The sequence below is a fragment of the Rattus norvegicus genome, chromosome 16, assembly GCF_036323735.1.
Source record: "Rattus norvegicus strain BN/NHsdMcwi chromosome 16, GRCr8, whole genome shotgun sequence".
NCBI classification, from domain to species: domain Eukaryota; kingdom Metazoa; phylum Chordata; class Mammalia; order Rodentia; family Muridae; genus Rattus; species Rattus norvegicus.
The window spans coordinates 50094582-50108507 of NC_086034.1; the positions used below are offsets into that span (position 1 = coordinate 50094582).

The 13926-nt window shown below is 39.2% G+C and overlaps 1 protein-coding gene across 15 annotated transcripts in view; it reads left to right on the plus strand.

Annotated features, from left to right (window-relative positions):
- Window positions 1-13926, plus strand: part of Tenm3 (teneurin transmembrane protein 3) — a 2726621-nt gene that overhangs the window by 2109850 nt on the left and 602845 nt on the right. The window contains exon 1 of one of the 15 annotated variants that reach the window (XM_039094509.2): window positions 4045-4411. The exons of the other annotated variants lie outside the window; for them this stretch is intronic. The gene's annotated coding sequence lies outside the window, so the exon portion shown is untranslated. Of the gene's footprint in view, window positions 1-4044; window positions 4412-13926 lie in introns of those variants that run through there. 15 annotated transcript variants of the gene reach the window in all.

The window sequence follows — 13926 nt, forward strand, 5'->3', positions numbered from 1 at the left end:
TGCAGTCTCCTTAACGCTCTTACCTTTTAAAATGAGGAATTTTAATATTCTTGCCTTTAAAAAGTACTACTTTCATTGCAGGAAATATATAACTTTAAAATGATATACAATAATATGGAATCTTCTTTTGAATAAGACAATAAGACGATGATTGCATCTTATATATACTGAACCAATTTGGGCAGGAACTATGCTAGTATTTATGTATTTGGAAAATAATGAGAATCCTATGTCAATAACATTAAAATTAGCAATTCGGAGTCAAGAATATTGACTAATGAACATTGCTACTATTTTTTTTTAAAAAGGTTATAGCGTGCATATGGCTGGCTACTTTTCTAAATGGGACGTTTTTGTGCAGCTGTGTTCTCTAGAAACAAATGAAATGATATAATGTGGAGACTTTTCTCACTCAGGTCTTGTAGGAGTCTTTTGGGTTGAGAAAGGAACCTGCTTTATTAGGGTGAAGACAAAGGAAGATAAGGATGCTTACCTTTGAATAGAAACAAAGCCTCCAAATACAGCAAAAGTTTTACATTCGTTTGAAAAGGAGACAGAGCTAGACAATAATGATCCCTTTAGCTAGTTGAAGCTAATCTTTCTTAGCTTTGCTTCTGAGAACTAAGAGTAATGCCTCTCTTTGTAAAGAGTCAAGTAAATGAGAGATGGGGGTGGGGGGGTGAGGTGTTATCACTGTGAGTAGAGGTTTCTGTCAGAAACACTAAACCAGTGATGGGCTGTATGTACGACAATGATCATTTTTACAAGTGCTAAGAAAGTGCATTTGGGAATACTGGTTTATCTTACCTGCAACGAAGAGTCTAGAAATAAGTCCAGACTGTGATCATTCCCTATGTAAAGGGTCCACCCATCCAACTTACTTAGGGTCTAAAGACTGGTTATTTTAATCTATGTATTCTGCCTCTTCACTCAACTTTATTTCAGCCCTTTGCATTTGGATTCCTGGGTGGCTGCAGGATGGCAGGGAGGTGCTGTTTCTGTGTGAAGCTGGGTATTCAGGAGCAGCCTGAATTGCCTCGCCCCTTTGTTGAAGCTTGTGTGGGGAGAACTATTGAACGGGACGTCTTCCACATAGCTCCTCCACTCAGGGTCGCCTTTCATAGTCAGACGTGCGTCTCAATTCCGAGGAATGCTTTTTCTTACATAGGTAGAGAATATTATGAGTTGCAACTTTACTTTCATTGTAATCTGCAATTGGTTAGAGCCCCTTTGGGTTTTCACTTCAAGTCCGTGTTCCTCTTCGCTTTATAAAGTGGGAGGTGACAGTCCAGAGAAGAATTTAACTCACATTTGCAGAAGGAAGCCTTGCCCTGAAGAGGTGGTGGTACACTGATAACAGCGCTGCTTCAAAGTTTACAGCAACCAAGTTTGAAGAATGATTTCTTGTAAGCTCCTTTTTAGAGCACATTTAAAACCTAATTTTGGGGATACCAGCTGTTTTAAGAGTCCTAATGGAAATTTTGTGGCTCGGAAAAAAAAAGGTAGAACAAATGACTTAGACTGAAAACTGATTAATTGTTGTGTCTTATAAAACCTGATTTATTTTATACTTTTTTTTTTATACCAGGCATTACCATTATGAAGCACTCCTTCTAATTGAGATTAATGTTTCAGAACAAAGAAGCGGTTTGGAGGGCTGCATTCATTTTGAGTGCTGTTGTAATCAATTTTAGATACAGTATCCCACCATGGATCAGTTTGCATCCAAACCTGCCTTATTATGTAGAATTAACCTGCTGGTGATTGATAGCGAGACTTCTCTGTCCTGAAAAGTCATTTGTTTCCAAACAAGTGTGGTGGTTCGTGAAAGTTTCAACATAGCACTTCTCAGAATGACAGTCTCTTTGGTTTGGGGACCTAATTTGAGCTTTTTTTTTTTTTTTGAAGAAACACCCCGTAAAGCTCGAGGAAACAATCAATTCATTTTCAGCAGAAGTCTCACTTTTGTTGTAATGTAGCTCGCATCAGAGCATGTGTTCCTCTACATCAAGGGAGTTTATGGCATTCAAGCCAGGGGGTGGTAGTCCTTACTCCTGTAGATTATTCCTTCTTTCTCTTTGTTTATGTCAGCATCCCAGTTGAGCATTTCCGAGCTTTCTTGGAATTAGAAGTGCGCATGTATTAGGGTTTTACTGCATAAACTGAGAAGTGCTCTCCTGTCCACTACAGTGTTTGCCTGGGTTTCCCTGTGTGTATCAGGTTGGCTTCAGCTTGGTCAGGTTCTTCAGAAATAGAGAATAAGAGCTCCGTAGGCTTCGGTATTGCAGCATGGATTGTGGTAGTCACTGGAAGGCTCAGTGAGACCGCTGGAAGTTCAGAAGATGAATCTAGAAAAGCATTCTGCTATACCTGTGATGCCAAAAGGTTTCAAAAGACACACAGCTGTGTATGGTACGCAAGAAATCCCATGGTGGCATTGTTCTCTGGGTCCCCGGAGGAGATACGCCTCTTGCTTTATTTCAAGTTTCTGGATAACGATAAATTATTATTGGAATTGGATTAGCTGTTTTCCAACTTGAAGCACTCAGTTGAAAGTTGAAGCTGTTGAAATAAAGCACTTGAAATACCCTGTTGAAAGTGTTGTCGTAGACAACCATTCCAATAAAAAATATGAAAATGCAGGAGCATGTTCAAATATGGATAGTTGTCTTACACATCTAAGCCAGAGTAGAAGCCATTCATTTGAAGACATTCTGATAACTTGTTTTATAGTTTGATTGAATAACCGAGGTGATTTTTATAGTCAAATCAGGTACACAGGACTTGTTAATGGTGATCTACTCAGGCCTATGTCTTCCTACTTAAGTCACTTGTAAATTAATGTCAGCATCCAGCTATATCCTTAGAAGTCAGATGAGCAGATAGCTAAAAGTAATGAACTGAAGATGAAGAAGAAGATGGTGATGATATTCTCTTGATAGTTTCTAGAACTCTTAGAGAGGAGAGTGACAACAGATCTGTGATAGGTGGCAGTCTTAACTGACTTCCACGAATTTCAGATAATAGATAGTTACAAGTCTAGACATATGTGAAGCTATGTGTAACACATCAGCAAATTCTCTTTGTAAATTTGAAAGTTGATTACAGCTCATGGAGAGAAGGTTTTTTTCTTCTTTTCTTCCTTCTTTCTTTCTTTCTTTTTCTTTTTTGCATTTTCTTCACATTGGTAGCAGTCTTCTGGTTCATACTGAAGCAGGGCAAAAGCAGACAATAAAACCTTTTGCAAATTAAACGATTCAATAAATCACAGTGCACATAACCACACCTACATATAGAAGCCATTGTGGAATACGATTGGCTGGCATGATATTTGCAAATATTGTGGGGTATTAAGTATTTGGAGAGGGGAGAGGATGATGTCACTAGGGTATCATAATGTGATCACATTATTTAATAATAACCAGCTATTTTATAGGTGGGTTTACTGTGTCTTTCTGCCTTAAACCCAGAAGGAGATAAAGGAGATGAAGGGAGGGAGGGAGGAGGAAGGAAGAAAAGGAGAGGGGGAGGAAAAGAGGATCTGGACACCTCTGATAAAGAGTTAGGTTCTAGTGCTTTCCAAATGCAGTGCTGGGTCCACAAGAAAAGCAACGCAAAGAGCAGGTTCTGAAATTTAGGTAAATTGGGTAAGTAAAGATGAACATTAATATAGATTTTTTTTAACTTTGAAACATTCGCATTTTAGAACCATGCATGAAAATTAGAACCCTGCTTTCTGAGACTGAAGCAAGAATTCCAAATCCTGTGAGCAAGCCATTGTATTGCAGAGGAAAGGCAGTGTCTTGATGGCCTTTTAGCATAGGTGTGCTTTCTGTAAATGTGGGGCCAAGCCTAAAGTTAAGTTTCCACATAGAGGCTAAAGTAAAAACTCAAAATTCAGAAACCTGCATTACTTAAATAAGGTCATTAAGAGGCAACTAACAAAGGCCACTTATATTTGACGATAAGGTCCTTTATCAATTCATTCCCATCTTTCTGTTGTTTCTTCAGTTAATGGTTAAGATCATGCTGATAGTTCTTCCTGCAGTTATTAAAACTTAGAAAGAAAGAGCAGCTGCTAATGGCTGTCTTCCTACAGTCAGGCTTTGAAGCAGCTCTGGAGTCTTAACTCTGATAGTAGAATTGTACGAATGTATGGCCTTTACCTCCCGCCCTGCACAGAAGAGAGGGGCGCTGTCTTTTTTAAAAAGTAGAATGAGCTATTTCATCCTCAGCTAAGCTCAAATCATATTTTGCAATTCGAGGAGGTGTCTTTTTGAGCAACAACGTGATCCCAAAGAAGAGGTCTTCCTTCAGGACCGACGCCAGCATCTCTGTGGTGCACAGCCTCTCCTCCTGTACTGGGATGGTCTCTTAAGAGAGTTAGTGCATATGGACTGCACAGTGGAAGGTACGTTGAACAGAGAGTAGAGTGGTATGACTGAGTAGTTGACGTCTAACGTATGGTGAGAAATGCATGGAGTATTTTGGTACATTTGCATGAAGTCAAGGCACTATATTAATACTGGAATATGTTTATTTTGATCATTGTAAGAGTGAAGCTATTGAAGAGAACATCTATTGTTTGTTTTCCGACCAGCAGATGGTCTTTTAATGTGTAACATCTCTGCTCATATTTTTAATTAAGGAATTTGGAATTTATCTACATGTAGGTGGGAAAACTTGGCAAGAGACTGTAAAAGCATCGGTATTGGGCCTTCCTCTATTTAAAATAACCACCAAAAAAAAAATCTGCAAGAGACATAGCTATTAAATTCTGTTATTTTTAGAATTTCCAATCATTTCCAACTAAAGCCATGTTGAAAAGCAAAATTTTTAACTTTTTCCTCATAGGAGTAAGAATGAAAACTTCCAATGGTTCTTATGTTATTTTTATGCAGACAAAAATGAAATCAGCATTTCAGATGGAGATTTTTCGGTTTTCGTGTGCTTGTTAATAAAATATGGCAGATAGCAAAAACTTAGTGATGTTAAAATAGATAAATGACTCCTATGACAAAGGACCAAAGGCTACGGTGAAAAATAACCATGTTTTGCCTCAGGTAGAAGACAGATAACTAAAGCTTCTCATTGGGAAATTTGCAGTCACACAACAGTATCAGTATTAACAGGAGAAGAAGTCGACACAGCTCGAATCAACTGAAAACATAATCCTCATGTCGTTAGCTAGCGCTCTAACCGTTCCCAAATCATCGCTGAAGTCTTGTGAGAAACCATGCTCTCTAGGAAAGAGAATGTGTGTGTTGCCCTATGAAACTATCAATGAATTGGAGTTGAGAAAAGGGTGAGACCTAAAGAGAGCTGCCCAGATGTTACCCTCAACAATCAAAACAGAACAGGTGTGTCCACCCACACAGTGGTGTAAGCTGGTATTTCTGTTTTAACTTAGCCTTTGACGTGTTTCCCTCCCCTGAGGGAGCATATTGACAGATTACAATAAATTTTAATTTAGCTGGAAATCAAAATTGTTCCTCAAAGGTAAGGTACTCGTCTCAGGGATGAATAGATTAGCCTATCAGGTTTTCTGTGATTTAAAAAAATTAAGGAAATCAAAAGTCTTCCTTAACCATTGCCTTAGTCCTAATACATAGACTCTCTCAATGACAAGTCTCTGACACAAATATTTTTACGTACAATGCTCATGTAATTTGATTTGCCAATTTTTTCATAATTACTAATTTTAAAACTTTTATTGTGGAAGGAACTTTGAATCAGTATAAATCATAAAATGATTTAAAAATGTTTTATATTTTGTGATTTTTAGCCTGGTTTAATTTTTGGTTGTTTTCATTTGTACGGTAGTAGATATATAGTAGTTTTGGTGTTCTAACTTAAAGACAGTAGTGACTTTAAGTAAAAGTCACTTAAGTAAGGACAGTAAAAATGTAATTTTAAAAATAAATTTAATTTTTAAAATTACAGATTTGAAAATAATACTTTTATTTAAGATATATTTTCAAATAAAGAAAGCCTATGTTATTCGTTTGAAAATTCAAATATTGTGTCATAAAATTGAACTGTAATAATTTAAACTACTGATGCATATAGTTTTTATCTGTTACATTTTCCCATTACTTAAGAAATGAGATTTTTCTTTATGTGAGTAACATGGCCTCACGTCTGTAATTTAGAAATTGTTAGTAAGCAAAATATACAGGAACTCATGTCTGATTTCAAGTCAGCCTAAAACCAAAAATTACCTAATGTGTCTGGAAGTCTAAAAAGATCATGAATACACCTTAATTAGTGGAGATCACATTTTACATTATTTAGACATTTTGAAAATATCATTAAGCTGTGCAGATACGCAACCTACAGAGATGATCAAGAAGTCCCTATGTGCATGGAAGAATGATGATGACGTCATTAATTCCAAGTCACAGGCCATGAGTATATTTGTAAAGCGAAGGTTAAATTTCAAAGAATATCAATTCTTATTATTCAAGGTTAAGATAATTTCTATAATGTCAACGTTAGTGTTCATTCACATATGACGCTAGCAAGCTCGATCTACCCTCAGTCAGTGAGGCCATAATGGAAGTCAAATGTCTTTTTCCTTCAGTTTTTAAATACAATCTGCAGTTTCAAATAAAATGATTCCACTCCAGCCTGCAGATGTGTTATATATTGGTCAAATTATAATTCTGAGGAAAGGACTGGGTCCTTATTTTGTTTAGTTTGTATCAGGTTAATTTTCCTTACAACATGTGAGGGAAGTTGCACTTAAAAATTGTATTTTACTTCAGATAGGACTTTTAATATATCACATTTGGTGAATTTTATATTTAACTATATGCCAAGGTTAATGTGTACTCTTTATGTCATCAATATAGCACTTTTAATTTAAATATTCCAGGTTTGTGTACTGTGTAATTAGAGTTTAAGTTGTGAAAAGGCAATATGATTTGCTTTAAACTTTTTAAATGTTGAAAAAGCAAAGTATAAATATTTCTCTACCTTGAAAAAAATGTTATTACTAACAAGCCTTTGGGAGCTCTTATTATTTTTATCTTCTTTTAAAGTGCATTTTCTAAGGTATTTTTATCATTTAAATTTAAATGTAGAACACAATAATTCACTTTAGGAGTTGATGTACATTAATCATGTGCATAGTGATTTTTTTTTTTTTTACTTTCCAAAGGAAGTAGATTGGCTTTGTAGATGAGGCCCTGACTCCTTTAAGATTAACAGTGGTTTGTACAAATGGCTAATTTCTTTTTTGGAAGACTGTTACATAGTTTTTAAGTTCTCATTATGACTTTTAAAAGAATAGCCCCTCAAGCAGGGGAAGCTTTGCAGCTCAGCTGAGGCTGTTTGATGAAGGATTACACATCCCCCTCTAATCTGTGATCCCAGCATCTAGTGCACAATAGAATCATCAAGGAGCACTGGACTGGCTGGCCATGGTTTCCTTTGCTTTAAACAGTTAGTTGGTTCCTTTTCTAGAAAAAAAAAAGTGTGTGCAATTGTCACACTAAATATACATTTGGGTTGTGAGGAGGTACAATGCTTCAAATCCAAGATCAAAAAGCACTAAGGCAGCAAAGTTTTTAGAGAAAGCCTTTTCATTTGTTGCAGATAATCAATGCTCTGGGGACTGTGGGGTCCTCAGTCATTCAGGTGTTCTACCTGAAAGCTGCAGAGTCTCTGGGGCGCCCGGAATGGTGACAATGTTGCAGGCTTTCCCTCTTGTTACTGTGGTACAGAAACTAGTGACCTACAGAAATGAGACCATCAGAAAAAGGAGTGTTAATTGTTTTTTTCTGCTCGTGTACTAAACTAGGGAGTGTGGTATATGTTTTGGTCATGGCTTAAAAAACATGAAATTGCGTTGTGTTTAATGTGGGCATGAGTGTTCAAAAGAAAAAGTGTGTCATGGAGAGCTTCCATTTTGGCATAAGAAATATCTTTAAAAGTAAAATGGTAGGTCCTCTTTATGTTTATATCTGTCTCATTTAGTCAATGTCAAATAAAAGACAGAACCTTAAAAAAAAAAAGAAAAAATCAAAAACTGATTAACTGAGACATCTCAATTGTAAAACACAGTGTTATAAAGGCAAAATTCATTGTGTGTAATTAATTTGCTTAAATCAATGCGCTGCTACTTCTGAGGTTACTAGCTTGTAAAACTTTCGAAAGAGCAGCCAAGTGGTTTATAAAATGGCACGGGGAGAAATGTCTAGGTTTTCTTGCTGTCTAACGATTCTACTGTTTTGATGCTTATTCACTGACACGTGCTGTCAACTTCAAAAGACACTGTAATCAGATCTCCGAGTTATCATCTGTGCAGACCTTAAAAACTGTTTTCTGTTCTTAAATGTCCAACTGAAAGTAGGGGTAACATGAAAACTCCCTCCTTTAGAGCTATTTCATATGCTTAAAATAAGGGCTGTTCATCAGACTACTCAGCTATATGTTCCTAAATTTTAGTTTATAACATGCGTTGAGGAAAAAATTTAAATAATATTCCTCAAATATCAATAATGTCGAAATTCCAAACTTCTGGTCGTTGGTAAAGCACAGCATTTGATATATGTGTTAGGTTGCCAACGGTTTGAGAATCATTCATCAGCTTCCGTGTTTCTAGTTCATAGATCACATGGGCTGCAATTTCGTGTTTCCGAGTAATGCGGATTAAGGATTTGGAAGAACAGACTTGCTTCCCGAGTTTCCTCAGCCCAGCAGCAGAACCCTCATGCCAACCCCTCCCTTCATTATTCTAAGCCGTTATCAGAGTCTAATCTCTTCTGTCGCCACAGCTGTTTGTGAATTTGTTTTCCAGTTGTGACTACAAATACCTGTGCTGTGTGTCTGTCGCTCACTTCTCATACATGTTTGGAAAGGAAAGGAAAGGCGAGAGGCACTCTGCGGTTTATAGATCCTTGGATGAATCTGGTATTGGAAAATTGTAGTGTCAGTAGTTATAAAGGAGAGTCATGTGCGGTGGCATTGCTAAGCTGGGGAAAAATGGACAATTGAATAATTCCTTCAGAGCAGGTCTGTTTTGATCGAGTTAAGTATAGCTCTGTAAGGTGGCTCCGGCACCACTTCTCCCATTCTCCTCAAATGACGAGCCTAGGGAAACATTTTGAGGTTCCTTCACCTTTGAAAAAAAAAAGCATCCAAGTATGATATCATAGAGGGAAAGTCCTGAAACCTTTGTGATTAATTTGATATGCCAAGTTGGAAAATGATTGACATCACCGTGGAGCTTAATAAATAATAAACAAACAGCACCTTAGCCCTGGAGAAAGTAAGAAGATAGCCACGTTCTGGGGAGAAGAACAAATGAAAAACTCTCCTCATATATAAACTTTAAGAAATGTTTCCTGGGGCTGGGGATTTAGCTCAGTGGTAGAGCGCTTACCTAGGAAGCGCAAGGCCCTGGGTTCGGTCCCCAGCTCCGAAAAAAAGAACCAAAAAAAAAAAAAGGCTATAACTAGGGGGGTTGGGGATTTAGCTTAGTGGTAGAGCACTTGCCTAGCAAGCGCAAGGCCCTGGGTTCGGTCCCCAGCTCCGAAAAAAAAAAGAAAAAGAAAAGAAAAAAAAAAAAAAAGAAATGTTTCCTTTGTCGGGGCTGGAGAGATGGCTCAGTGGTTTAGAGCACTGGCTGCTCTTCCAAAGGACATGAGTTCGAGTCCCAGAACCCACGTGGCAACTCAGAAGCATCTGTAACTTGAGCTTCTGGGGTTCCAACACCCTCATCTGATGCACAGACATTCCTGTAGGCAAAACACCCACATGCATGAAATAAAAAGGAATTTATTTACATTTGTCAACTTTTAAGGCCACTCTGTCATACTTCTTATGGTATTATCTTACTTCTTTATTATTATTATTATTATTATTATTATTATTATTATTATTATTATTATATCAGCATTTTACTCTCTACACTTAGGACTTGCTGTTCTTAGGAGTAAGTAACAATATTTTCCATTAGAGATTATTGAGTTCAGCGCTTATATTAGTTGTCAAAGTCGCTACATATGAACACAGTTCCGCTCCTTTTCTACGTATCTGAGATTCTGGAGAACACTTGCTTTCTGGTGAAAATTCTTTGGGGTACAGAGATGATAAAGGCTGCTTGGGCTTGTTTTGATTAAAGCCAATGTGTAGTGTGACCTGGTTTTCCGTGAAAGCATACTGATTGTGGAAAATGGCATTCACAATATGAGGTCAAAATATGGTTTTTGTTAAATGACTTTTGAGGCCTTATCAGATGAGCAAGTTGTTATTTATCTGTGAAAACTTGGGGATTTTCCCTTTCATAGCTGATACGTGAGACATTCAGAAGGAACGGGGGCCACTGAACTTACAGAAACTCAAAGGCTAAATGTCTAACATACGCACATTACTGTGATGGTGTGGATGCATCTTGGTTTCTAATGTCTACCTCCTTTACACAGGTCCTGTTTTCTCTCCTGCATCCTTCAGATCCAACCCTGCACATATCCAAGTGATTGTGTCCTGGAAAGGACTGTAAGAGATAAGACTCTTTCAGACCCGCAGAGGGCTTTTATGTGTAGTTGAAATTTGCCAGGAAGAGATAACAGATGGTGCTCAGGGTCATGCAGAAAAGCCATGAGGGGTAACCAGAGAATGGCCACCTTTGTCAGTTTGTGCTCTAATGAATGGCCCATGGCTTTTTGGAATCCCAAAGAACTGATAGCAGCATGTTAACATTAACGCCTCCAGCATGCCCCCTTCATGCTCTTTCCACGGCCTCGAAGCCCCTACTAGAATGACCCTAAATCAGTCCAATGTGACCTAAGTAAGGCTCTACACCACCCATGATCATTGATATACACCAAAATGTCCTATTTGAAGCCAGTTACCCAGAAAGAGTCAACACTTGCAAGTTGTCACGTTCCCCGTTGAGTTAAATGGCACTATATATTTTGCATTCTTAATTGCAAATGCTGTGAAGGCCAAGGACCCACCCCTGGTTCTGAGAACAGCCTCCGCTATTACACTGTCTGGTGCTGCACCGTCCATCAGTAAATAATTAACGAAGGAATGAAATCTCCCCTCACTCTCCATCAATATCAAGTGTACTCACCAGTGGATAGTTCCTCACCTAACATCCCTGACCTCTAGACACAGGCCATCACCTGGACTGTTGAAGTTATCCGAGTCTTTGATAAGAGTATATTACCCACAATCACTTTTAATCAGCATTTACACAAGAACTAATGCTATGTGCCTAGTCCTGCTGGGTCTAGATGAACCAGGGTGGGGTTCTTTTTCTCTGAGGAGAAGAGAGGGTAATTAGAGTGAGAGAATTGTAAGGGCAGGGCTTGGAAGAGAAGAGGGAGAGGGGCCATAATCGGGATGTAAAGTGAATAAAAAATTACTGAGAAAAAAAACTAATATTATAGTTAACTTCTATAAACCTCTGGAATAAGATGGGGATGTGACAAAGACAGATAAGGGATTTCAGGGGATAGGAAATGGGCAAGGGGATCAATAGAGGACACCCTAAATTATCGAATAGCCATAATGTCAGCACGTAACAATGGTGGTTGGAAAGTGGATATGGTGGGGTTGTTTCCACATTACATTTTTACCTCTACAAAGGTAAGCATTCTTCAGTGTCCTTCACAGCACAAAGCCCCTCTTGGCTCGCTTCTGCCCGTGTTAGAAGGAAGCGTGGGAGAAGAGAACGACTTCTTCACTATTAGGAAAACAGCGCAGTGGGTTTGATAAATGGAGTTGATGGAGCCTGAGAGTCAGAGACACTGGGAGTTGGGAAGACTACGCCCCAAGGGCAGGCACTTCATCCAAAAGGAGACACACACCCCGGAGACACCCCGGAGACACCCCGGGAATAGCTGTTGTCTTGTGAGAATGAAGCCCCCTGATGCCAGATTGCGAGATTTTTCAAGAAATGCCACAATATGAATTATGTGAATCTCTAGATTTTTAAATGTTGGCTCATTGGGGGGGGGGAGAAAGAAAGAAGAAAAACACAACACACCAAACACACAGATTAAACAAAACATGTCTGCAGGCTTGGCAGTTGGGCCACCAGTTTGCAACCTGTGACAGAGAAGCCGAGCTCTGCATTATGTATTTAAGAGGCTGCGGATGAGCAGTAAGGCTGGAGCGGAGGATCCCGGGAGAAATCTGGGAAGAGCTTGGAGAGGGAGTTTGGGTCCAGATTGTGGATTATCTTAAATGTCATCCTCTTCTACCCATTTTGGAGAAGAAAATGTTTTCAGTTTGCAGTACACTTTTGCCTGCTTTGAAACAGAAACCCAGCCTGCCAGCAAGCCTGCTGTAAGCCTTCTGTGTGCCAAGAGAGGAAAGGGTTAAGCCCCAGTAGCAGTCAGGGCCTATTCCTTTGCTCTTTCAGCCAACCACACAGATCCTGCTTTCCCGTCTCATGTTCACAATACTACATTCTTATGTGCTTGTGCCTGTGTGTGTCTGTGTATGTGCGTGCCAGGGTCTGTGCTCCTGTGCATAGATCAAAGGCAACCTAGATGCTGTTTCTTAAATACCAATCTTTATTTGGGGTTGGTGGGGGTGGGAGGGTAGCTCTCTCCTGAGATTCCCTCCAAGTAGATTAGGCTGACTAGATAATGAACACCAGACATCTACCTGTTTCTACTTCCCCTTTGCCAGGGCAAGCAAACTGTATGACTCCAGGATTTTTTAAAAAGTGGTTTCTGGATATTGTGCAGGTAAATCAAGCACTTTACCAACCGAGCTCCCTCCCTCCGCACCCTCACCACAAACACTAGGCACTCCACACCTTTAATACCACTTATCCCTCGAAGAGAACGCCAGTAGATAATTGACAGTAACCCAATGTTATCATTGTCATCCGGACTCTTACTGTTATTTCGATAGCATGAGAATGATACCTGAACTTCAACACTGAATTCTCTAAGAAAGAAAGACAGACAGACAGACAGACAGAAAGAAAGAAAGAATGAATGAATGAATGAATAAATAAATAAATAAATAAATAAATAAATAAATTCATACTTTCTGCTGGACACACTTTCTCATTTGTCAGTGAGGGGTGAGCTAAGCTGTGGAACCGGAGAAGTCCTCTGAGCTTCTATCATCTGTTGGCTGGGTGACTTTGGATGGAGCCCCTTCCTCTTATGGCTCTTGGGTATAGCTTTGTCAGGGCCTTGCCTGGTATCTCCACTCGTAGACACGGCAATGATGGTGATGATGATGGTGATGATGATGGTGATGGTGATGATGATGATGGTGATGATGATGATGACAGGGTAGTCATCACTGTGGCTATCGTCAGTACTTTATAGCAAATGCTATACTCACAAGGATGGTGTTATGTAGACTTTGGAATCAGATTTGAGAGCAAAATTCATGTCTTCAGCTATGCCATAGGTTGCTTTTTTTCCGTTGTTGTATGAATTCACAAATACATAGTGAATTTTAGTTGCTTTCCCTCCATGTTTATCTCTCTCCCACCCCACCTCTCTCCCACTGAAACCTTTCCCCCAAACAAGTCTGCCTCCCACACCATGTCTTTCTTTTATGTGTGACCCACTGAACCTAGTCAGAGTCGGCTTGACTTTAATACAGTTGCAGAAGTGGCCGCTTGTGGGCATGTTCGTGAGAACGAAATGAGGAAAAGTGTGACTTTCTGCAGTTTGGGATGCACAGTGAAAGACACACAGGGTGGGGCCTGGATGCCTAGTGCTTCAGGGAGACAGGGAGAGTACAGTGCTTTTCCCAAGTCTCTCTCTCTCTCTCTCTCTCTCTCTCTCTCTGGCAAACATGACTCAGCTAGCCTTCAGGCTTCTGCGGTTGACCTTGAGCGTCCTCCAGAGTGCAGGGCTGCTTTTATTAGGAATGACCACTGACAACTTTGCTGGACTTGCCGAGTCTCTCAGTCCATGGTGAGAAGAGTTGAAATAC